The sequence below is a fragment of the Eptatretus burgeri genome, chromosome 18 (assembly GCF_056783735.1).
Source record: "Eptatretus burgeri isolate ZD-2024b chromosome 18, Ebu_testis_v1, whole genome shotgun sequence".
In the NCBI taxonomy this organism is placed as follows: Eukaryota; Metazoa; Chordata; class Myxini; order Myxiniformes; family Myxinidae; genus Eptatretus; species Eptatretus burgeri.
Window position 1 is genome coordinate 20,763,450 of NC_140978.1, and position 24,551 is coordinate 20,788,000.

The window sequence follows — 24,551 nt, forward strand, 5'->3', positions numbered from 1 at the left end:
GCACTCAACACCAGTCTTAGCCAGTACTCAACACCAGTCTCAATCAGCACTCAACACCAGTCTTAGGCAGCCCTCAACACCAGTCTTAGCCAGCACTCAACACCAGTCTCAATCAGCGCTCAACACCAGTCTTAATCAGTACTCAACACCAGTCTTAATCAGCACTCAACACCAGTCTTAGGCAGCACTCAACACCAGTCTCAATCAGCACTCAACACCAGTCGTAGCCAGCACTCAACACCAGTCTTAATAAGCACTCAACACCAGTCTTAATCAGCACTCAACACCAGTCTTAATCAGCACTCAACACCAGTCTCAATCAGCACTCAACACCAGTCTTTGGCAGCCCTCAACACCAGTCTTAGCTAGCACTCAACACCAGTCTAAGCCACCACTCAACACCAGTCTTAATCAGCACTCAACACCAGTCTTAATCAGCACTCAACACCAGTCTCAATCAGCACTCAACACCAGTCGTAGCCAGCACTCAACACCAGTCTTAATCAGCACTCAACACCAGTCTTAATCAGCACTCAACACCAGTCTTAATCAGCACTCAACACCAGTCTTAATCAGCACTCAACACCAGTCTTATTCAGCACTCAACACCAGTCTTAATCAGCACTCAACACCAGTCTTAATCAGCACTCAACACCAGTCTTAGCCAGCAATCAACACCAGTCTCAATCAGCAGTCAACACCAGTTGTAGCCAGCACTCAACACCAGTCTTAATCAGCACTCAACACCAGTCTGAGCCAGCACTCAACACCAGTCTAAGCCACCACTCAACACCAGTCTTAATCAGCACTCAACACCAGTCTCAATCAGCACTCAACACCAGTCGTAGCCAGCACTCAACACCAGTCTTAATCAGCACTCAACACCAGTCTTAATCAGCACTCAACACCAGTCTTAATCAGTACTCAACACCAGTCTTAATCAGCACTCAACACCAGTCTTATTCAGCACTCAACACCAGTCTTAATCAGCACTCAACACCAGTCTTAATCAGCACTCAACACCAGTCTTAGCCAGCAATCAACACCAGTCTCAATCAGCAGTCAACACCAGTTGTAGCCAGCACTCAACACCAGTCTTAATCAGCACTCAACACCAGTCTGAGCCAGCACTCAACACCAGTCTTCATCAGCATTCAACACCAGTCTTAGCCAGCCCTCAACACCAGTCTTAATCAGCCCTCAACACCAGTCTTAATCAGCCCTCAACACCAGTCTTAATCAGCCCTCAACACCAGTCTTAACCAGAACTCAACACCAGTCTTAGCCAGCACTCAACACCAGTCTTAGCCAGCCCTCAACACCAGTCTTAATCAGCCCTCAACACCAGTCTTAATCAGCCCTCAACACCAGTCTTTATCAGCACTCAACACCAGTCTTAGCCAGCGCTCAACACCAGTCTTCGCCAGCACTCAACATCAGTCTTAATCAGCCCTCAACACCAGTCTTAATCAGCCCTCAACACCAGTCTTAGCCAGCACTCAACACCAGTCTTCGCCAGCACTCAACACCAGTCTTAATCAGCCCTCAACACCAGTCTTAATCAGCACTCAACACCAGTCTTAGCCAGCACTCAACACCAGTCTTAGCCAGCCCTCAACACCAGTCTTAATCAGCCCTCAACACCAGTCTTAATCAGCCCTCAACACCAGTCTTAATCAGCCCTCAACACCAGTCTTAACCAGAACTCAACACCAGTCTTAGCCAGCACTCAACACCAGTCTTAGCCAGCCCTCAACACCAGTCTTAATCAGCCCTCAACACCAGTCTTAATCAGCCCTCAACACCAGTCTTAATCAACACTCAACACCAGTCTTAACCAGAACTCAACACCAGTCTTAGCCAGCACTCAACACCAGTCTTCGCCAGCACTCAACATCAGTCTTAGCCAGCACTCAGTTTCTATTATAAATGGCTTCATCAGCAAGCCAAAATGATTAATATGAAACTTGTCGAAGGGGGAGAAACACGTACGTACGTACGCGCGCGCACGCACGCACGCACGCACGCACGCGCACACACACACAAACACACACACACACACCATAAAACACAAAAAACAAACACACACGCATACAAAAGACGCGCGCGTGCACACACCCTGACTTAAAACCAAAGGACGCCATCAATGCAAGGGTGCTGAAAACACAAACCTTTTTTCTGAAGCGATGTAAACAAAGAAATGTACAACTCAAGGTAGGGATGCAAAGAAGAGTTAAATAAAGGAAGAAAAGACAGGAATAAAAAACACAGAAGGAAGCGAGAATAAAATATAGCAGAATGAATGTGTTTTACATCCCCTGCATATCATTAACATAATGAGCAGATTAAACAGAGGGAGTTTAGGCGTGCAAAGTATGTTGGCATTTGCAGCTCAGGTATATAATTAAATTTTAATAAAATAATGATTTTAAAGGTCATATAAATAAACTCCATAAGTTTACTGCCCTTCGTGCAGTGTCTTATACACCACCATATTTAATATGTTCAGGTGGCACAAAACTGGAGGTTTCTGGAAGCGATAATATGGTGATTTGTGTTCTACATTGTTTAAGTCTGTAATTGAATTCTGGACAAACAAAATATTGTTTTATCTGGAATACCCTTGTCCCAATAGTTTTCTGCACCCATGATGTGTCCAAAGTATGACATTTTCTGTCTTTGCATCAATGCCATGAATGTACTGTACATGATGGTGTAGTTTCTTCAATCACCGATTTGTTTTCACTCCTGTTTGTCTGTGAGCTGGATATCTCATAAAGTTGTGGACAGATTCAAATGAAATTTGGTGGAGAGGTTGGGAATGTGACGAGGACAAACTGATTAGATTTTTGTGAACATCCAGATTCTAGAATTTTTAAAGTGATTCTTCACCATTGAGATCCATCCATCTGTACAGAGCATCAGTACTGCTGAAGCAGTCTCTTGGGCCATTGGGCACAATCCTGGGCTGGTCACAACTTCCAAAACAGGATACTCAAATGGCTCAATCACCCCAGCAAGCTGGGTAGACTCATTTTGCTGATCTCAGAAGGATAACAGACTGAGTCAACCCCACCTGGTATTAATTCAACAGCAAAGCAGGATTAGAACATAGGACCCGAGGATCCCAAGCCCACCACCCCAGACATTAAGCCAACACCAGGCATACCATTGAGAGACAGGGCCAAAATGATATATAGCACAATATCTCTAAAAGTTATGGACAGATTCATACAAAACTTGGTGGACATGCTGGGTATGTAGCAAGGAAGAATTGATTCAATTTTGGTGAAGATCAAAATCCGGATCTGGATCCGATAATTTTTTAAGGGATTCTTCACCATTGAGAGATAGGGCTAAACTGATATCTATCGAGCATGATATCTCAAAAAGTGGATGGATTTGGATGAAACTTGGTGGACAAGTTGTGTGTGTGAAAAGGATGAATTGATTTGATTTTGGTGAACATCCGAATCCGGATCCGGATATGAGAATTATTTATTTTTAAAAGTGATTCTTCATCATTGAGAGGGAGGGTCAAAACGATATGTCGCATGATATTTCAAAAAATATTGGGCCTAATATGTTCTCGTGGATTAGGCATTGCGTGGCGGAGGTATGTGCTCTACCAGGTACCCATCTAGTTTGGTAATGGAATGCAGACTGACTTCTTCCACTTTTTAGGCCATACAACCTTGCTCCAGATCTGTGTAAAGATAGCTGATAAAAAGTTTGATTACCACCACCTCAACTACCTGAAAGAGCTCCATTGGAATTTCATCAGCACCTGGTGACTTTCCATTCGCCATCTCTGTCCGGGAGGGCTCTTCTTTGCCTCACATTCTATCACCATTGGTTCTTGCTCATATTCTCTTTCTTTGAAGATTTCCATCATCTTGCTATCTCATTTGTATAAGAGTTTTTTGTATGGTCCTTCCATCTTTCTTTCACCTGTGTTCCTTCTGTCAGATCTTTTCCTGTTTGACTCTTCTTAAGGATCCCAATCCTACACCTAAACTTTCCTGTGATCTCCCTGATCATTTAAAAAAAGATCTCTTTGAAACACTGTACCTCTCTTTGTCTGTCCTAGCTTGTCATTGGAAGTCAGCATTTGGCAGCTTAATATCCTCTTTTGGTGAACCTTTGTTTTTCATCTCTATTCTTCTGTCTGCAATATTTACTACCACTTCTGACACCCATTTAGCTTCTTCTTTCTGCTTGCTTTTGGAATTTTGTTTTTGGCCTCTTCTTTCACAATGTCTTCAACATCTTGTCACAATTCGTCTGGCATTCTGTCAACCAAGTCCAGCTCTGCAAAACTGTGTTTTTGGATGGGTTTTTGTTTACCATTATTGCATATTGCTACCCCCGTCCACCAAAGTTGGATGGAGATTATGTTTTCACCCCTGTCTGTCTGTTTGGTTGTGGACTACATGTCTCATTGTTTCTGCGTATCACATTAAAAGTTTTATGACAACAATCGGTTTTCTCGATGAAAAAGCTTGTCAAATCATCAGTGAGGTCAAAAGGTTTGGCATTGGCAAATTAGTTTGCAAATAAAACCTCAACTTTTGTGTGAAGAAAACATAACACGTCGAGTATTAAATCTGTGCAATTATCTTACCACCGATGACAAAACAAACTCCAATGATATGTAGCTTGTATTATTCTGCAAAGATTCATGTTTTTTGAAAAGGAAGTTGCAGGATCGCAATGCTTTTGTGAAACTTTTCATGAATCTCTTGTTTGCTCAGCAGTGACTGCAGGAACGTTCAACTTATTTGTTCAATGATGCAGTGATTCACTTTGTGTTCAAATGAACTGTGATCGAGGACTATTTTGAATGTAAATGAAAACTTTCGACTTACATTTAACGAGTATAAAGTACAACAGTAAACATTCTTCAAATTGTTCTTTTCTTAAATCCTCGTCGGAAATTATGCTCAGTTTTTGCAGTGAAAAATAATTGAATTATTTTGCGTTTTTTGAAGCTCGCATATAGCAAATGATTTCCGTGAGGATTCTCTGAAGCTTCCGACAATATTAATCAACAATGAGGAATTCCCCAAGTTTGGAGTACAGCATTTCATTTTCCAAGTCTTTAGAGCGTTGTGTGAAATTCAAAGTCAAAGTTTATGGTAATTTTCGAGATCCGGGTAAGAACAAAGTGGACCGAGTAAGATGAATTGTGAATGTGTGACAAGACATTGATGTGTGCCGATGCTGGTTTGAATGTCCGTGTGCTATAATCACTGTTTTGGAACCATGGCCTGGGTTGCAGTACCAGTGGGTTGTATGGAGTGCTTCAAACTAGAAGAATGTTGTAAGATTGCAGTAAATGGCAAGGCTGATGGATGCCTTTTGCTCCAATGAGGTTTCATTGTGCCTCGTATACAAACATTTCCATATTTTAGTGGCAGCCCCTCGGGTCACTTTAGACAATAAGTCAGGCAGATAGGACTGTGAGCTGCTGGGATCCGTGAATTACTGCTCTTGTATGTGCAGAAAAGGGCTTTTTTCAAGCCGTGCTGTGTGTGTAGCTCCATCGCCAGCTCTACTTGTCATCTTCTGGGATAGCTGCAACAACCTTAGCTTCACCACAGTACTCATCCTGATCCCTAATGCAAGCTCCAGCCTTGCTTCCAACTACATTTTGAACTCCAGCATCAGTCCTGCATTTGACTCTGGCACATGAGCTCAATAGGACTCTTAAAAGGTGCTAAAAAAAATTGGGAAAGAAATTGTTAGGCAATTCTGCAAAGCGACTGCATATCATGCCCTCGGCGTTCGTGTCTCCATAATGGGAAGTAAGTTTTAGTGCTGTTAAAAAGTAATCAAAATTATGTATGTTTCATAAACAATGTGCTAACCTCCATGCAATCAGCATCATAATCACTTCAAAAGCACTATTTTAACCGACAGCTTACTTGACATGAAGCTTTTGCTGTTACTGTTCTGCAGAATTGTGGCCTATTTGGGTTATTAAAGAGATATACAGGGTGTTACAAAAATAGCTGGACAACTTTGGTTGTTAATATATTTAGTACCACATAAGATACAATGAACCCTTTATTTTATATGATACAGAAACTCGTCAGGTCTGGTGGGTAATTGCAAAAGAAAATGGTGACTCCACAGGAGAAAGCTCAGTGCATCGAATGGTTCAGAGACAAGATCCAACACGCAAGTTCAGCGTAATTTCCGGACAACATATGGAAGGAATCCTCCATTGTGGACTAGTATCGGAGAGTCGTACAATAGGTTTAAGGAGACTGGAAGCTGTCAGAAAAAGAAAAGTACCGGTCGACCGAGCACAAGTGCAGCAGACTTTGAACAAGTGCGTGAATAATTTCACCAAAGTCCCAGAAAATCAATTTGATGCACATCCAGAAAACTCGGACTACCAACCACCACTACACACAGGATTTTGCATAAAAGACTGAAGCTTTATGCCAACAAGGTGCAGATTCTGCAGGAACTCAAACCAAAGGATAGACCCAAATGCAAGGCGTTTGCCTTGGAAATGCTGAATCGCAAAGAGGATGATGAAGATTACCTGAAAAAGGTCATGTTCACAGATGAAGTTTGCTTTCATGTATCAGGGATGATCCACCGGCACAATATGAGGATCTGGGGTTGGGAAAACTCCCACGTGGTCATTGAACATATAAACGACAGTCCAATGGCCAATGTGTGGTGTGGCCTTGTCCTTGACCACTTGCTGGGTCCTCTTTTCTTTGCAGAGGATACAGTGACCTCAATAATTTACATGAACATGTTGGAAGGATTCACCTTCCCACAGATTGAAGACCTACAATCCGATCGCATTTTTCAACATGACGGCGCTCCCACTCCTTGGGCTTCAGTCGTTCGAGCCATTTGGAATGAAAAATTTACAGGGTGCTGGATTGGAAGAGACAGACTAACTGCCTGGCCCTCACGATCACCAGACATAACCCCCTTGATTTTTTGCTGTGGGGGTTTGTCAAAGATGTTGTCGACAGCACCATGGTGGCAAAACTGCAGGATCTTCATTCTCGGATTAGAGCTGCATGCGCACTGGTGGACACAAACATGCTGATCCGAACATGGCAAGAACTCTTTTACCACCTTGATGTCCTGCACGTGACAAATGGAGCTCACATTGAAGTGTATTGATGGTGTGCACAAACCTTTTGGAGTTTCTGTATCATATAAAACAAAGGGAGCCACTGTAGCATTTGTGGTTCGAAATATATTAACAACCAAAGTTGTCCGGGTCTTTTTGGAACACCCTGTATTAAAGGCATGCATGTATCTATTGTATAATGCGAAGTGTGTTGTCTGTCCATGAGTTCATGTGATTGGCTGCGTTCCATTTCTGGCAGCCGCTTTCTGCGCTGCTTTTGAAAAGTTCCGCACCCAGTAAAATATCAACATTCAAGCAATGTAAATAAATGCATGATACCAAACGATATATAGTGTAAATGTAGAAATACAACTTGGAATCACAGTTTGTTTAACAGAGCATTAGGATACAACCTGGGCTGACAGGATGTTGTTGAGGTACCCAAACTCTCCTCTGAACTGTCTCGCCTGCGTTTGAATCCAGACCCAGCTATAAACTGTCATCCCGGTGTTTCACAGACGAGGTGATTCATCAAAGTCTGTGCCATCCCTCCAATCGGCATTAAACTGGGCATCCTGTCTGTCCACAGTAATTTGTGGACGTTAAAGATCCTCACGATGTCCTTCACGAAGATTAGGCAAGATACCGGTGGCACCATGAAAAATTCGAAATTCATTGGAGAAAGCAGGGAGGAGAATATAGAGGAGAGTGGGGGAGAAAGGGGAGGGGGAGGGAGAGAGGAGGGGATAGGGAGGAGGGGATAGGGAGGAGGGGGGGAGGGAGAAGTTCCTTCTGTATCCATCCTGTCCACCCCATTTCTCCCCACCACATTGTTTGTTCAAGTCTCCCTGCATTTTGTCCTTCAACTCCACTGATGGTCTCCCCCCCCCCTCCTCTCTCACTACGATTACTCTTGTCCTGTAACGTCCTGATCCGTTCAGTGTTCTGGCTCTTCCACAAAGCTTGACTCATATACAAAAAAACTGTCATAGGTTGGCAACTATTGTACAGGCCTGAAGGGCTGAATAGTCTCTTTCTGTGTTGAAGTTCCTCGAAAGGGAAGTCATCCCTTCTTGTCTCATGCCCCCTTGTCACATGCCCCCCTTGCTGTGCGATGTGTGTTAACTCTCATACAAGCCTCAATAAGGTATACAATATATACATATACATCACTAAAACTCTCATCTTGTATGTATGTATGTATGTATGTATGTATGTATGTATGTATGTATGTATTTTCCTGGAATAGTCAAAAAGTCAAAAAAAAAGGAAAGGGCAAAAATTTTCGGCTCACCTTACTCACCATTCTCCTGCGGTGTGCAGTATCAAGTTTCATTCAAATCGGGCAACGAAAAAATTATTAAAAAATCAATTCCCGGTTCAGTCAAGTTCTCTTCGGGATTATTTGATCAATGTAAACAACCTCAGCTGCAGAGTTCGCTGGAGCTATGTTTTTTTTCTTGAAATGATTTATTTTGAAATCTCAAACATTTAGTGTTGACAAAGAACGAATTATTTTTAAGCATGAAATAAACATCGCCATTTTGATCTGATACTTCCGTGGTCATTAATAAATAAAATTGTGTTTAGAAGATTACGCACAATAATTTTTTCGACTTTTCTCTGGTTTTTTTTTGACATTGACGTGCAATGTCAAGTTTCGTTGAAATCAGGCAACGAAAAAAATATTCAAAAAATAAACCCCTGAAGCGGAGTCAATTCCCGATTCAGTCAAGATTTTGCATGATGATCCATAAAGCGCAAGGACAAACCATGGAGACTGTGTTGATACACCTCGAGAAATCGGTATTTCAGCATGGACAACTGTATGTGGCTCTTAGCCGAGGAAAGGTGAAGGAAAATGTTAACGTATTCCTGAAGGATGGGAGATCAACCAAGAATGTTGTCATTAAACGCGTGCTTCGCTGAACGATGACTCCTGAGGTAAATGCTCAAATTTTCTTCAAGTTAGAGTTTGACCACTAAATAATGTTTAAAAATTTTTTTTTCATGAACCGCTGATACAACGGGAACCCAACGGGTTCACAGCTCATCTAGTATATTAAGAAAACTCTCATTTATATATATGTATGTATGTTCATGAAATACAGCCAAAACGGTACACGACAGCGCAAAAATCTTTGGGCCACGTTACTTACCATTCACCTGTGGTGTGCAGTATCAAGTTTCTTTCAAATTGAGCAACAAAACAATTACTAAAAAATCAATTCCCGATTCAGTCAAGTACTCTTCGGGATTATTTGATCAATGCAAACAACCTCAGCGGTATAGTTTGCTGGAGCTATCTGCTTCTTTTTTTTTTTGAAATGACTTTTTTTATCAACCGCTGTCACAACGGGAATTCAATGGTTCACAGGTCGTCTAGTACACACACACACACACATATATATATATATATATATATATATATATATATATATATATATATATATATATATATATATATATATATATATATATATATATATATATATATATATATAACCGGGCGTCGTGGCGTGCGCCTGTAATCCGGCTACTCGGAGGCTTGGGTTGGAGGATCGCTTGAGGACGGGAGCTCTGCGCTGGGCCGCACGATGAGAGTGTGTAGGGCAGCCCGGAATCATGGCGAAACCCAATCCTTATCCCTGTGTCGTAAGAGGCGACCAGGGTTGCGTCAGGAAGGGCATCCGGCGTAAAACCTGTGCCAAATCAGTATGCGGATCATAACGGATGATCCGCTGTGGTGACCCCTAACGGGAGCAACAACAACATATATATATATATGTATATGTATATGTACAGTATCTTGCAAACTGTGATGTATGTCCGTGTGTTCGTCTGTCTTCTCTTTATGGCAGCCACTTTCTGTGCTGCGTTTGAAAAGCTCAACATTCAATTTTGAAATTACAGGAGAACAGGTTTGAATAATGTTGATGCCAAATTTTATTTTCCAAGCAGGATATTTTGCCCTCTTCTGAGACAAGTTGAACCTCCGCTGTCCTATGTTATACCACCATTTTGCAGTTGGTGGTATAAGCAGCCACCACCAGATTTAGGGGTGGCCAGGTGGGGCCATGGCCCCGGGGCCACCCACATTTAGGTAACCCCACAATTTCGATGACATTTTGATGACCTTGAAAATGTGCTTCTAAAGTTTTAGTCGGTGAATGAAGATTGTAAACTCTTTGTAAGGATTTCTTTTCAAAATTATCCTTCATTGTGAGGGTTCTTTTCAAGCTTTGGCTTTTTCAAGCCGTTTCTTTCATGGTCCACAGAATGGATCCAAAGTGGTCAAAAATTCCCGGGGCAAGCCTCGGGCATTGGGGGCCCGCATTCGGATCTTTTTTTGGATCGACCATTGATGCTTCGGATGGTTGAGCGTGACCAACTAACTACAGCACTGCCCGCCAGAGCCCAGCAAGCAGAGACGGAATACAAAGGTCCAGCCAGAGGAGAGGTGAAAAGGTGAAAGTCGATGTGGTAAAACTCGGCCAGGCCAGCACAGCACACAGCTGGCAGGGGTAGTATTGTACACACTGAAACTGCGGCTGGCAGGGAACGCTGTCAGTACCCTGCTTACTGGCACGCACAGCACAGTAACACGGTGTGACTTTCTATGTTCCAGGTGTGAGAAACATACTTGTTGTTCATGATTCTGGTACGTCCCATGTGCACTCTGATGATATCTCGGTTACTCGGGACCAACCAGCTGCATAAACCACAATGAGCGGCTTCGGTGACGACAGGCATAAATCCAGGGCTCCACGGAAATATGACAGTGGTGCTCAAAAGCGGAAACGTTCCAAGGAAAAAGATGAAAGACACAAGGCCGTCATCGACAAGACCCAGAAAATCTCAGAGTTTTTCACTCCTGCACAAACAGGCGATTCGTCCACCACAGAGGCTGGAACACCAACAAAGACAGAACAAGCGGATTTGGCAACGCAACCCCCATGTCAAGATTTGCCCAACATCTCGGAAGGTTCCACAGATGAAGAACATGCATCAGATGAAGAAGTGTGAAATATACTGACTGATCATGGACCTGGCTTTGCCAATTGCATTGGATGTTGGCCTCCTGAGCGACCGTCGTCAGAGATGATCGACTACTGGGCATCACGAGATTTGGAGCCCCTGCAGAATTTGACTGGTCCCTTCGATTCATCCATACAGTTTGTTGAAGGTAGGAAACGCTGCTGCTCCAAGAATCTTTTTTACCGTAGACTACAAAACGGAGAGTCCGTGAAAAGGTCCACATGAACCGGAAAACTGTACTGCATCGCTTGCAAGCTCTTTGGAGGTGCTACTGCCCTGGGCGGGGAAGGATTCAACAACTGGAAGCATGCCAGTCATTCTATCGAGGTGCATGAGCGTTCGCATGTACATTGTGTGAATATCATCCGCTTGTCAGACAGAGCAAATCCGCAGGTCATGTGGACACTGAACTTGTCAAACAGATGAGTGAGATTGTGTCCAATTGGAGGGAGGTGCTGAAACGAAGTGTGAGCGTGATATCATTTCTCGCTGAGCGTGGTCTAGCGTTCCTTGGATCGGATGAAATTGTTGGGTCATGGACGAATGGTAACTACCTTGGTTTAATGGAATTACTTGCGGAATATGATCCATTTTTGGCGCAGCACATTCAGAAATATGCCAACCAATGTAGTGGCCACACCAACTACTTATCATCTATGACATGTGAAGAGTTAGTCTCCATCATCGGAAAATCTGCTCTGGATAACATCGTCGCTCGTGTGAAAGAAGCAAAATACTTCTCTGTGTCAGACTACTCCTGATATGAGCCACATCGACCAGCTCACAGTTATTATACGATACATCGAGAACGAGGCTCCAGTGGAGCGTTTCATGACCTTTCTGAGCAACACAGGACACACTGGACTCCAGCAAGCGACGCATTACTGGATTTTTTGAAAGCCACTGGATTGGACATCGCTAACTGCCGAGGACAGTCTTACGATAACGCATTTAATATGAGTGGCCGATACAATGGGATGCAGGGAATGATCAAACAGGAGAGCCCTCTCGCAATATTTTTGCTATGCGTGATGCACTCACTGAACTTAGTCAGTCAGTCGGCCGTGGGATGCTGTAGACCTGCAGCAGCATTCTTTGAATTCGTGGAACAAGTGTATGTATTTTTTATAGCTTCCTCGTCGCACTACGCCAGATTATTTGACGCCCTGAAAGCCAAAGGTCTGCAAGTACCAAAGCGCCACAGCGACACTCGCTGGTCGGCTCATTCCGATGGAACTGAGCTCTTGTAGACGGTTACAGCGAAATCATGGATTTCCTCGATGAAATCGCAAACGATGAACAACTGAATAGTGAAACAAGAAACACCGCCGAGATGCTTCACCAAACGATGTGCACACTCGAGATAGGGTTCTATGCTGGTTTCTGGTCTACTGTCCTTGGTAGATTTTATCATACGAGTAAAACCCTTGAGTAGCAAGCTACCGATCTCAACACAGCCGTGCAGCTCCTCGTCTCTCGCGAGCTTCGTGCAGTCATTACACGATCAGTTTGATACATTCGTTGTTGATGGAGTGGAGCACTCAGGTACGGAGGAATTCACTCGCGGATCGCGTAGACGAAAGCGTAATGTCTGCCTCGCTCCCTTGGACTACGGACACACTCCAGAAGTAGAACTAGACGCCAAGGAGTCCTTTCGCATCAGGGGATACGTTGCAGTGATCGATGTACTGCTGTCGCAGTTGGAAAAGCATACAAACGCTTACAGCGAGATGAGCGACAGATTTGGATTCCTGCGTGCTCTTGTTCAACTCGAAGTGGAGCAGATTTGAGAGTCCTGCTCGAAGCTCGTCAAGCTGTATCAGGAAGATCTATCACCTGACCTCACAGAATAAATGATTCAGTTCCAAGCCATGATGAAGGAGTCAGAGCCAGACTCGGGCCGTACTGAACTCGAGATGTACAGTTTTCTCATTGAGCGAAAACTCACCGATACTTTCCCAAATGTGGAAGTGCTGCTTCGGATTTACCTCTCACTGATGGTGTCGAACTGCTCTGGGGAGCGCTCGTTTTCGAAACTCAAGCTTATCAAGAACCACCTTCGCTCCACGATGGGGCAGCAGAGACTGGTCAATCTGACCATCATTTCAACCGAATCCGATGTGCTCAATTCCATGCAGGTTGACACTATCATATCCGAGTTCTCTGCCGCAAAGTCGCGCAGGAAGCTTGTCCATTGATTAAGGCACCGTGTGTATGTTCATTGATGTGGATGACACTGCCGTATATTTGCGGTCGCTGGAAGTCGGATGTTAATCACCATTTCGGATTTCTCTTGCCCAGAGGGTTTCTAGAAGTTAGAAGATTTTTAGTTGAAGTTCATCGTATGATTAATGACAGTGCGTCATTTGTTATTTTCTTATATTGGTCCATCTCTATCTCTTACTCTTGCAGCAACAGCATTTATGTGATTTGATTTTAGAATGAGCTCAGAGATAAGTCATCAGCTCATAGATAAGTCACCAGCCACATCAATAATAACCCGTCCATCTTGTCATATTGTCAGATTTAATTGTAATTTATGAACATATATGCCAAATCAGTCCTGATCAGGATCTGCCAAATCTATAGATATAAGTTCAGTTGTTGATGAAAAAGCACTTATAATTTAAGTTGTTGATTAATCTCCAAATATGGGGGCCCCCCACAATCATTGTGCCCAAGGTCCCCCACAAAGTAAATCCGGCCCTGTAAGCAGCACAGAGTTTGTGCTCTGAGTGAAACCAAGAGTGCAACCAAATTAACCTTTTTGAAGTCCACTAAATAATTTAAATTGATATATTAACTTAAACTTTTTCTGTCACTGGAGACAGATACTCTTCCTCATATTTAAATATGACTTTGGTCAAGACACATCGTTTTGAAATAATATACCAGTACCAAGGAGGTTGTGAGTAAACCCTTGGCCACTTACATTGAGGTTGCAGCACTTCCCGAATTTATGCAAATGAGATAAATTGCAGCATTAACTAATTTTGAAACCTCCACAGTGGGGTCTTAAAAATAGGTACTGAAGAACTTGTACTTTATAAGTATCATAAAGCAACTGCAGGCCAAAGAGGCCATCAATATGCTGATATAGTGTTTATGTAGAGCGTACTCGGCCAAAAGAGCAGTGTTAAAAATGTGAGACAGCAGTCGGGATGTGGAACAAGAAAGATGTCTTTACCGTGGCCCACTACCAAAAAGGGCACTGTAAAATGGTGACATTAGTTTTCACAAGGGAGTCATACCAACGACTTCTGAAATGGTATGTGCTGCTTCCTTGATTGACAGTCAGCATTTAAATAGGAACCATTGCAAAGGCTTCATGGGCTGAATGGCCTCCTCCTGCACTGAAGTTCCACATAATGGAACTCGTGTTCTTATATCAAAACCAGTCTTGGATGGCACTTTCGTTTTGGAAATGTCTTTGTTTAACGAAAAAGGTTAAAAAAAACACAAACAATGTCAGCAAAACTGAACACATGCACTTTGTGTAACACAAAGCATTGAAAAAGCTGGTCAAAGCAATACTCATGCATCTTGGCCCAAAGGCCAAAATGCATTGTCACACAAGGTGCAACAGCTCTTTCTGCCTGAAAGCTTTCATTAGCAAGACAAGAATGTTTCCTTTAAAGGATATGCAATAAGCTGTTGAAAACGAAAGGCAATGAATGCAAAGGGGTAGAATTATAAAACATTTACTGCTAAAAGAAGGTGGAGAAAACATGCAAAAACAGAGATACACGCAAAAGTAGAAAGATAAATTTCAAAAGTAAAGACAGAAAGAAGAGAAAACAAGCCGGTAGGTGACATGGCTGCTCGCTCTAGATGGAAAGCTGGCCGACGCGACTAGCCGATATTCATGTACATGCTATCAATCAATTTAGCACAATAAATATGATTATCACAGCCCTCTTAGTTTGCGCCCAGAAACCCGCCTTGTGAAATTTCAGGCATGTTTCCAAAGAGAGTCCAACAAATGGCAGCCCTGGTAATTCCATTTATCTATTCGCTAAATATTTTATTTTTTTATATGATGCTGTAAGACATTCTCCTTGGGCACAAAAAAACAGGTCCCTCGGAGGTTCAGTTTCGGAGGTATTGATTTTTTTTGTACAGTCCACAATAAGTGTACGATGTACGATAAAGTATTTTAGCTGTTGCTAAGCAACGGAGGTGTGCATAGCACCCATTCATTTTTGTGTACATGCTAGCCACATTGTACACATTTCACCAAAGTTTCATCAAAATCAGACTCTTTCTCTTAGAGATATTCGCAATTAACCGTTTCTGAAATGTTCGACATGTACTCGCCCAAAACCTATCTCCTCCTACAAATATTTTTTTGGTTGGGAGAGGGTTGGGAGAGGTCCAAGAGAGACAGAGAATACGCCGCTTTCAAAAGGACGTAATTCTTCCTGATTGCTTGGCACGCATGTGCAGAAACCCTGAGTAACAAAGTAAACCGGGATGGCCTGGACATATTTCATGCCTTCCGGATAAGGATTGCAGAATGAAATGACTAAAAAACCTTTTAAAGAAGCTAAATGTACTTGTAAGCATACCTGTGAAAAAGGGGTGTGCCTCTGCACAATTAATCAGTTGGAGAACTTTCTGATCAATTCGTCCAAAAAGTTGATATGTTGCAGTTCTTATTTGCAAGAACTCCCAATGATATGGACCCCGTGAAAGGCTGAAGGTTCGTAGATGATGCGTTCTATAACCAAAACTTTATACATCTTATCACCGATGGGAAGGCCATATTTCATTTGGGGCTTGTCAATGCACAGGGGAAGTTTAAAATGATATTTAATGTTAATCATTTTTAAGAGGAAGGGGTAGGGTAGGTGGGAGTGGGAGTTGTATTGGCTGTGAGTGTCGTTACAAGTACCGTATTTTTCGGCGTACAAGTCAATACTTTTTTCCCCTAAAGTCTGGGTCTTGAATTATACTCAGAATCGACTTATCCTTAGTTTAGGACAGTGGTTTTGAACCAGTCGATCATGATCGACAGGTCAATCCCAGGATCTTGAAAAGTCGATCTTCACAAAAAAAAAAAAAATTAAGTTAAAAGAGAATAAAAAAAAACCCCCCAAAACAATAGCTAAATGTTGGTGCACAGGCCAATCACAAATTATTTGCATTTAAATGAATCAATTTATCCATCGATGACGTAGTCACTGTACCACAGTGGCCACAGTACAGTTCTCAGTTGCTAATTGCCTGTTAGCGAACCGCCAAAACATGGAATAAGTAGGGCTTTTCATTTTCTCTTGTTTCAAAGATTAATTTCCCAAAGTCAAAATGATGAGCGAGGAGCCAGAGCCATCCAAGAAAAGGGCAAAAACCAACAATTTCCACCAGAAATGGAAAAGTGAATTAACTTTAACAAATAAATGTCAAAGACAACAGCATCTGTCTCATTTGTCACCGGAGTGTAGTTTTGAATAAAAGAGGTATTTTTGAATGCCATCACAAGACAATGTATGCAAAATTTCAAGCAAGTTTTCCTTTAAGCAGCACGATCCGGATGAGGAAAGTTGGAGAGTTCAACGGAATTTTGAAAGCTCAAGTCACTCTTTTCCAAACCTGTGGTTAAAGGCAAGGCCAGCACAGAGGCGTCTCTTTGTATTAGGCATCTGCTGGTGAAATACAAGAAACCATTCACCGATGGTGAAGTTATCAAGGAGGCTATGGCGGTTGCTGCTGACACTTTGTTCAAAGATTTGAAAAACAAAGGTAAAATTATGACAGCCATCAAGAGCATGCTGCTCGGTGCTTCTTCAGTATCCAGAAGGGTGGAATCATTGTCGAAGGATGGGCCTCAGCAAATACAGTACACCAAGACATCGGATTGGGAATGTTTCTCACTGCAGTTTGATGAATCAGTGGATATTCACGGATATAGCTCAGATTATTGTTTTTGTTCGCATGGCATTCAAAGACTCAACAAAAAGGAGGACTTTCTCACTCTTTTGCCATTCAGAGAGACGACAAGAGGCGAGGATGTTTACAACAAATTCAAAAGGTATGTGAATGAGAAAAACATTCCGATCAAGACACTGGTTTCAATCACAAGTGATGTTGCACCGGAAATGCTGGGTGTCAATGCAGGCTTTATTGCACTTTGCAGAAATTACCCTGAACTTCCCTCCATTGTCAATTACCACTGTGCTATCCACCAACAAGCACGAGCGACAAGGGTTATTGACGTTTCTCATGTTATGACAGTTGTTGTCAAGATCGCCAACTCAATTTGTGCCAGAGCTCTGCAACATCGCTCGTTCGAATCATTACTCGATGAGCTTGAAGCCAAGTATAGTGAGCTAATCGTTCATGCAGATAAGAGGTGGTTAAGTTGAGGAAAAGTCCTCCAGAAATTTTTAGATCTGATCCCTGAAATTGTCACATTCGTTAAATCAAGAAATGAGGTGTACAGCAAGCTGTCAGATCATGCATGGTCGATTTGTCAATGATTTGTCATGTACAGTACAGTGTACACCATTTTTAAGTATAAAATTTTAAGAACCCTTTTCTTCTCAACACATGATTTGTGCTTACCCGGCTCTCCGATTACACTGTGATGACCTCGGTGATGACATAACTGCTCCGGATTCGCCGTGGCCCATTCAATAGCTCGATCAGAGATTTCTCTCAATTCCAGATTTACCACGTGACTCACCTGAAAGCCCAATCACGGTGAGAGGAGCACCGTATCGCTCCGGGCTCCTCTTGGGGTGTCTTACGGACATAACAGGAAATATTGAACGAGCTGAATCACGAACTGCAGGGGAGGGACAGAGACTTGCCACACATGATCAGTGCAATGAATGTGTTCAAGTTGAAACTGGGCCTGTGGTCCTCACAGTGAAAGAACAACGGAACAGAACACTTCCCAAATCTGAAGAAAATCCGACAAAATGTCAATCAGAAAGGGTTCCATCCAAAAAAATTATGTGACCACCTGAACAGATTGGAAAAGAAATTCACCAGATGGCATCAGGAGGTAGACAAGGTGGAACAAATCAATGTTTGTCTCAAATCCTTTTCTTCAAGTGGACATTAGAGAACTAACAGCAAAATTTTAGCAGGTGTTTGAACAAAGCAGTGGATTTGACATGGAGATGATCACCGTGAAAAATGACAGCTGAAAGCTTGGTCAAGGGCCAAATACTTTTGGGGGCTTTTAAACAGAGGGAAGTACTCTCTTGTGACATCCTGTGCACTCATGGTGAAGGCCTACTTTGGTTCCACATACCTCTGTGAGATGGCTTTTTCCCAGATGAAAATCATCAAGTCCAAGTATTGCTCTCGTCTCAAGATCCCCATCTGATGGACTATATGAGACTGGCCATCTCAAACTATGACCAAGACTTCAAAGCACTCACAGATAGTGTGCAAGCACAGGTGTCACATTAACGATAGGTGAGTTATGCATAGTGTACATTTTTGGGGGCTTTAGTAAAGTAGAATTTTTAAGGGTAGATCTTGTATTGCATTAGGATATTAAAAGTGATCTTGTGTTAAAAAGGTTGGAGACCACTGGTATAAGACATTGAATTGCATAAATGTAAATTTTTTGCAAAGTGTGATATTTTCTGAAATTAATTGCATAATTACTAATTTAAAACACACTACAGAAAGTTTCCACAACGTTGAGGATGCATTCCTGGAAGGTGTCATGTTAAGCAAAACGATGTTACGCAGGCGAGATATTCCCATAGACATCATGTTATATTGTGGGGGTGTGGGGGGGGGGGTGGATGCGTTGCCAGGGCACATTTTAAGTCACTCTAACAAAACTTTAACCTCACTCAACTACATATGAGAGACAAATATTAAACCAATAAAAAAGAACACAAATGGACAATTAAATGAACAGTTACGGGGATACTCACCAAAATGTTGGGTCGAGATTGATTGTCAGGACGGGTGAGGTGTGGGTGTGGAGTGGTTACAGTGAGGGAGACTTTCGTGTCTTGGATGGACTACTCAAATAATTTATGGATTGGGAAGACAAATGGGAGGCAAGCCCGGAGCGATACGGTGCTCCTCTCACCGTGATTGGGCTTTCAGGTGAGTCACGTGGTAAATCTGGAATTGAGAGAAATCTCTGATCGAGCTATTGAATGGGCCACGGCGAATCCGGAGCAGTTATGTCATCACCGAGGTCATCACAGTGTAATCGGAGAGCCGGGTAAGCACAAATCATGTGTTGAGAAGAAAAGGGTTCTTAAAATTTTATACTTAAAAATGGTGTACACTGTACTGTACATGACAAATCATTGTTCAGAACGTTTGCCAATTGGGTGAGCAATTAAACATTAAACCGCTCACTGACACTTGTGATATTATCCAATCAATATCTGAAATGGATTTAACCATGATCTTTTCTAACCTCGTTACTCCCCCCCCCCACTCCTCCTCCTTCTCCACCCCACCCCAATCCATCCTCCTTCGAAATTTCCAGTTTTCCCTCCTGAGAGTTTCCTTCTGTATCCAATTTATCTACCCCATGCATCTTCTCCTGCCCCCAATTTCTCCACACAACCATTGTTTGTCCACCTCCTCAGTCTTGGCCTTCAGCACTGCCATTGGTGTTTCCCCCCTCTCTCTCTCTGCCAAAAAATATGGTATGTAATTTTTGTTTGGTTCTGGCGCCATAAGAGAAATTATACTCGATTTTTGCATCTGTTGGTGAAAGGAGAAGTGTCTATTCATGTGTGTGAAGAAGTGTGTGCGTGTGTGTGTGTGTGTGTGTGTGTGTGTGTGTGTGTGTGTGTGTGTTATAACTACAGCTGCTGCTAACTAATTGTATGAACAAGTAATGATAGGAACCCGACTCCTCTCATCCACGGATATTTCTCTTATTCCTATACTGTCATGAGTCCCATTTTCATTCAGGCACAGAACTATTATGGTTAACCGTTTTGAAATCGCCACTCCATTTTCTAAATGCTGAAAATTATGTTTTAAAGATTATTTGAATCATATATTTTGTGCTAGTAACAGTAGGTTAAAAGTACCCATTGAGCAAAACTGAGTAAATGTAAACACACACACAACACATGGGCAAAGGGCCTCATTTAGCATTCATATGTCATTTTGAAAGTCTCGTATTAACCACATTATATTAGCATGCACCACCACCCCAAAAGAGACCTGCTCTATTTATTTACATTTTCACAAATTCACATCAACACCGGTCTTAGCCAGGACTGTGCTTCTCTTGTAATGGCTTCAGCAGCAAGAGAAAATTATTAATACTAGTACGTGCCCGTACGTGCCCGTACGTGCGTGGCCGTACGTGTAAAAAAAAAAACAACTTTCAAACTGCAAGCCAGAAACAAACACACAGGCTGTTCCTTCACTCTCGCGTGCCTGTACGTACGTGGCCCGGAAGTTCGCATATCGCAGTTACGATTATTCGCAATTTAGTTTTAATGGCCAATTATTCAATTAGCGCCAACGTATTGTTACGGCTGTGGAAATTCGCATTACACCATAAAGGGTCCTCAGGTGAGATATATCGGTAAGTCCATGTGTAGTTAGCCCAAACCCGTTGTATAGAGGGAATATATGTGATCCATTCGGGCTGCGATTCTTCAGTTAGCCGTTTTTCTTTTGCTGTCGTTATTTTTGTGCAAGAACAACAACGAACATCGCCACAACCAACATCTCAACGATCACGCCATTCACTACACGACGCCAACAATCACGTCATTCACACCACGACGCCACCTTCCACAACTATGCTACCACCATCTTCGCCACTTGCCATTCAACGAGCACCGTGCGGTCACGATCTCCGTGGGATGGATGAAAGGAGTGGAGTGGCAGCAGCAACAAGGGTGCGAAGGGGCATCTCCCACCCAAAACTCCCACTTAAATATCTCCCGCCAAGATCTCCCACCCAAAACGTCCGTGCAAATATCTCCCGCCCGAATCTTCCTTCCCTCGTCGTACGGCGCGTGGAGAAGAAAACCAACAATGCCTGTGGGGTTTTCCCACCATTTTCCCCGCGCTTAGTGAGAAAGGGGGAGGAGTGGCACGTCCTCTCCCGATTAGCGGATGCGCAGTGTGATGCGGCCGGAGGAGAGGAACGCTCCCCTTCGAGGCATTTTCCGGAAGCATCTCAAAGGAAGGAGGAGCCAAGAACGGGTCGGGGCGCGGGGTAGAGCGAAGGGCGGAGCCCGACCCTACAAAAGGGTGGGTGTGGAGAGTCCCTGCCCCTGGTCCCTGAATGAGAATTGTCGAGAGTTGTTGGAGAGTCCCTGCTTATGGTTCATTCGTTCGGAGGAAGAGGTTGAGGTTCTGTTCGTTCGTTCGGGTCTGGACGTGGTCGGGTGAAGGTCGGCGAATTGGCGCAAGTCGTCGAATTGCCATGGGTCATCAAACCTGGTCCCTGGTGATTGTTTCTGGTCGGAGGGTCGGTCGGAGTCGGTGCAGTCCCAAGACCCCGCTAGTGGGACGGAGCGCCTGCCATTTCCCCCCCCCCCTATCCGCACCGAGATAGTGGCGAAAACTGGCCCATTCCCCCAAAAACCCCGTCCGAGCTGTCGGACGGTCGACACGTGCAGGCGCGAGGCACGAGCCCAGTGGACCACGCCAGAGGGACTCGGAGTTGTGGTCGCCAAGGGCTGGACGACGCGCTCAGGGAAGTCGCGACTTCCTTTTCTTTTGGGGTTTTGTGTAAATGTCTGTGGGTGGCGCCAGTCTTGAGAAGTAGAACTGTTTTAAGTGTTGCCGTGTGAATTGCCTTATTCGGTTGTAGATCTGCGTTGGTTCTTTGCTTGTGTTTTTCTTTGCATAAACGTATACGTGTATTGCTTTTGTTCCTTTGTTTTACTGTAATATACGTGCCTTCCGTGCTTCCGTGAATAAATGTGCTTGTCCAATTGTTCCCCGTTTTGCTTCGTCTTTTCCTTTTATTGAATCTCCATCTTGCATCACGTAAGGGATTGGTAGTGGGTTTAAAACGCCCGGTAAATAATTGGAACTGTCAAGGTCGACGATTACTCCGCTCGGTTATCCCTGTAGCACTGAACGAGCCGCTTAAGCGGTTCGTGTCCGGAGTCGAACTGTGGCGTGGTACAACTCCTCGGTACGCTATCCGCGCGGGTACTTAGGTAAATCGACCATTCGGCGATCGGACCCTATTTCCCGCGGGTAGAATGTGGACTGAGTTGTGGTGAGGTTAAACCCCCACCTGTAAATAACTCCCGCGTTGTTCCGAGAGGGTCATGACTGAATTGCACGTTCGGTGGGCGAAGCGGCGCTATTGGTTAAAAGCGGTCATTCGCACGCTGGCGGGGCGCGAATTCACAACAGTATTTTGCCTTTTCACAATGTTATCGCAAGGAAAAACACAAAGAGAAGAGAAGAGAGAAGAAAAAAAGCGTACGTACAAAAAAAACAAACAAAAAAACAAACAAACAAAAAAAACTTTCAAACAAAAACACAGGCCGTTCCTTCGCTCTTGTAAAGGACGACTGGATTGGGGCATTCTGTTTATCTATAAATGCACGTAAGAAATCGAGAAATTATTAAAATACACGAAGTCATCACTTTCCGGAAGTCCGTACGTTGTAACCCGTAATGGGGAAAGCGGCTGATGTTCTCTTCCCCATCGGCCACGCCTACGCAGCAATGTGTCTTGTCATTGGTTGGTAAATAAATGGCCACAACTTGGGAAGCACTTGTCCGATTAATATCAAACCTTGAAAAGGCACATCCACAGGGCCCCAGCAATATATCTGGCAAGTTTCAATTAGATTGGACCAGTGGTTGTTGAGAAACCGGTCACAGACACACAGACACACAGACACACACAGACACACACACACACACACACACACACACACACACACACACAGACACACACAGATTGCTGGAATTATAGATAGACTAGTGCATGCCCGTACGTGCGTGGCCGTATGTGCAAACAAAAAAAAAACTTTCAAACCGCGTGCAAGAAACAACAACCACACAGGCCGTTCCTTCGCTCTCGTAAACGACACACACACACACACACACACACACACACACACACACACACACACACACACACACACACACACACACACACACTGCTGGAATTATAGATAGACGACACACACATACACAGAGATTGCTGGAATTATAGATAGAACACACACACACACACACACTGCTGGAATTATAGATAGACGACACACACACACACACACACACACACACACACACACACACACACACACACACACACACACACACACACCTGGAATTATAGAGAGATGAAATGAGGTCAATGAGATGACAAATAAAGGGGTTGAATGCAGATTGCACAGCAATGAGTAAAGCATGAGTCACATTTGCTCTACGGCTCGGATACGGCGGCCGTACCCCCCTGAATTGACAGAAACGTGCGGCGGCCGCAGAGTTTCTGAGGTGGCCTCAGGGTGGCCCTACGCCGTATGGCTATCTTTTACAGGCCGTAGGGGTCTCCGTGGAATTAAAGCGCGGAGTTATAACTTTTTTCATTTCTAGGTTGGCCGTAGCAATTTGACAAGCCGTAGCCATGACATAGATGTGTTCCACGTAGACCGTACGTAGGGTGTACGGTGGGCTGCGTTATTCGTGCGTTTTCCGTAGGCTCTTATCAATGAAAAATGAATTTTGCCAACCCCCAAAAAATTATGGCGGCCGTACTATTTCGACGTTCGCCTTAGCCCCCCCTGCGGTCGCTTTGCGGGCACCTTGAGGCTACCTTGCGTCTGCCTTTAAAATTATATGGCCGCCGCAGGGACGCCCTAAGGTCACCGTACAACATCAAATCAAAGACCATATGGCACCCCCACGTTTACGGTCTCCACAATCTCTAAATACGCCGTGCGGCTCCCCGAAAAATATAAACATATGTGACTGCTACATTGTGTGACCGTGGAAATACTGCGGCAGCCCTATAATTGCTAGTGGCCATAGATTTTTTAGACCCTACGGAGGCCGAGCCAAATGTGACTGAAGCATTAGGAAACCTGCCGTTGTGAATCGTTTTTACCACCAAATTGAGATGTATTTCGTTGGCAAGCATGTTGAGTAGAGCCAAATTCCTAAGCACTTCCAAAGGCCACACGGTTTTGACAATTGGAAACAAAAAAAAGTTGTGCACATTTTTTGATAAATTATTTTCGGAACAATTCTTCTTCAATAAATAAACAAATAAAACCAATGTCACCCACAGGGTGACCCGTATCTTGCCAAAAGGTGACCACGTGTGACTTAAGGTCACACTGAGGTGAACAGAGCTGCTATCCACCAGGAGCGACTCCTTGAGGAATATCTGCCGACGAGAGATTCCGATGAGAATCGTTCTACAGAGTAACCATGAAAAATATGCGTTTGCCTTATAACATTACCAAAT

General features: G+C 43.6%; 1 protein-coding gene and 1 pseudogene across 1 annotated transcript in view; one reads left to right on the top strand and one right to left on the bottom strand.

Annotated features, from left to right (window-relative positions):
- LOC147008698 (interleukin-1 receptor accessory protein-like 1) overlaps positions 1-24,551 on the bottom strand; it is a 724,240-nt gene that overhangs the window by 468,105 nt on the left and 231,584 nt on the right. The gene's annotated exons all lie outside the window — the stretch shown is intronic.
- LOC147008699 (signal recognition particle RNA) lies at positions 9,613-9,753 on the top strand (annotated as a pseudogene).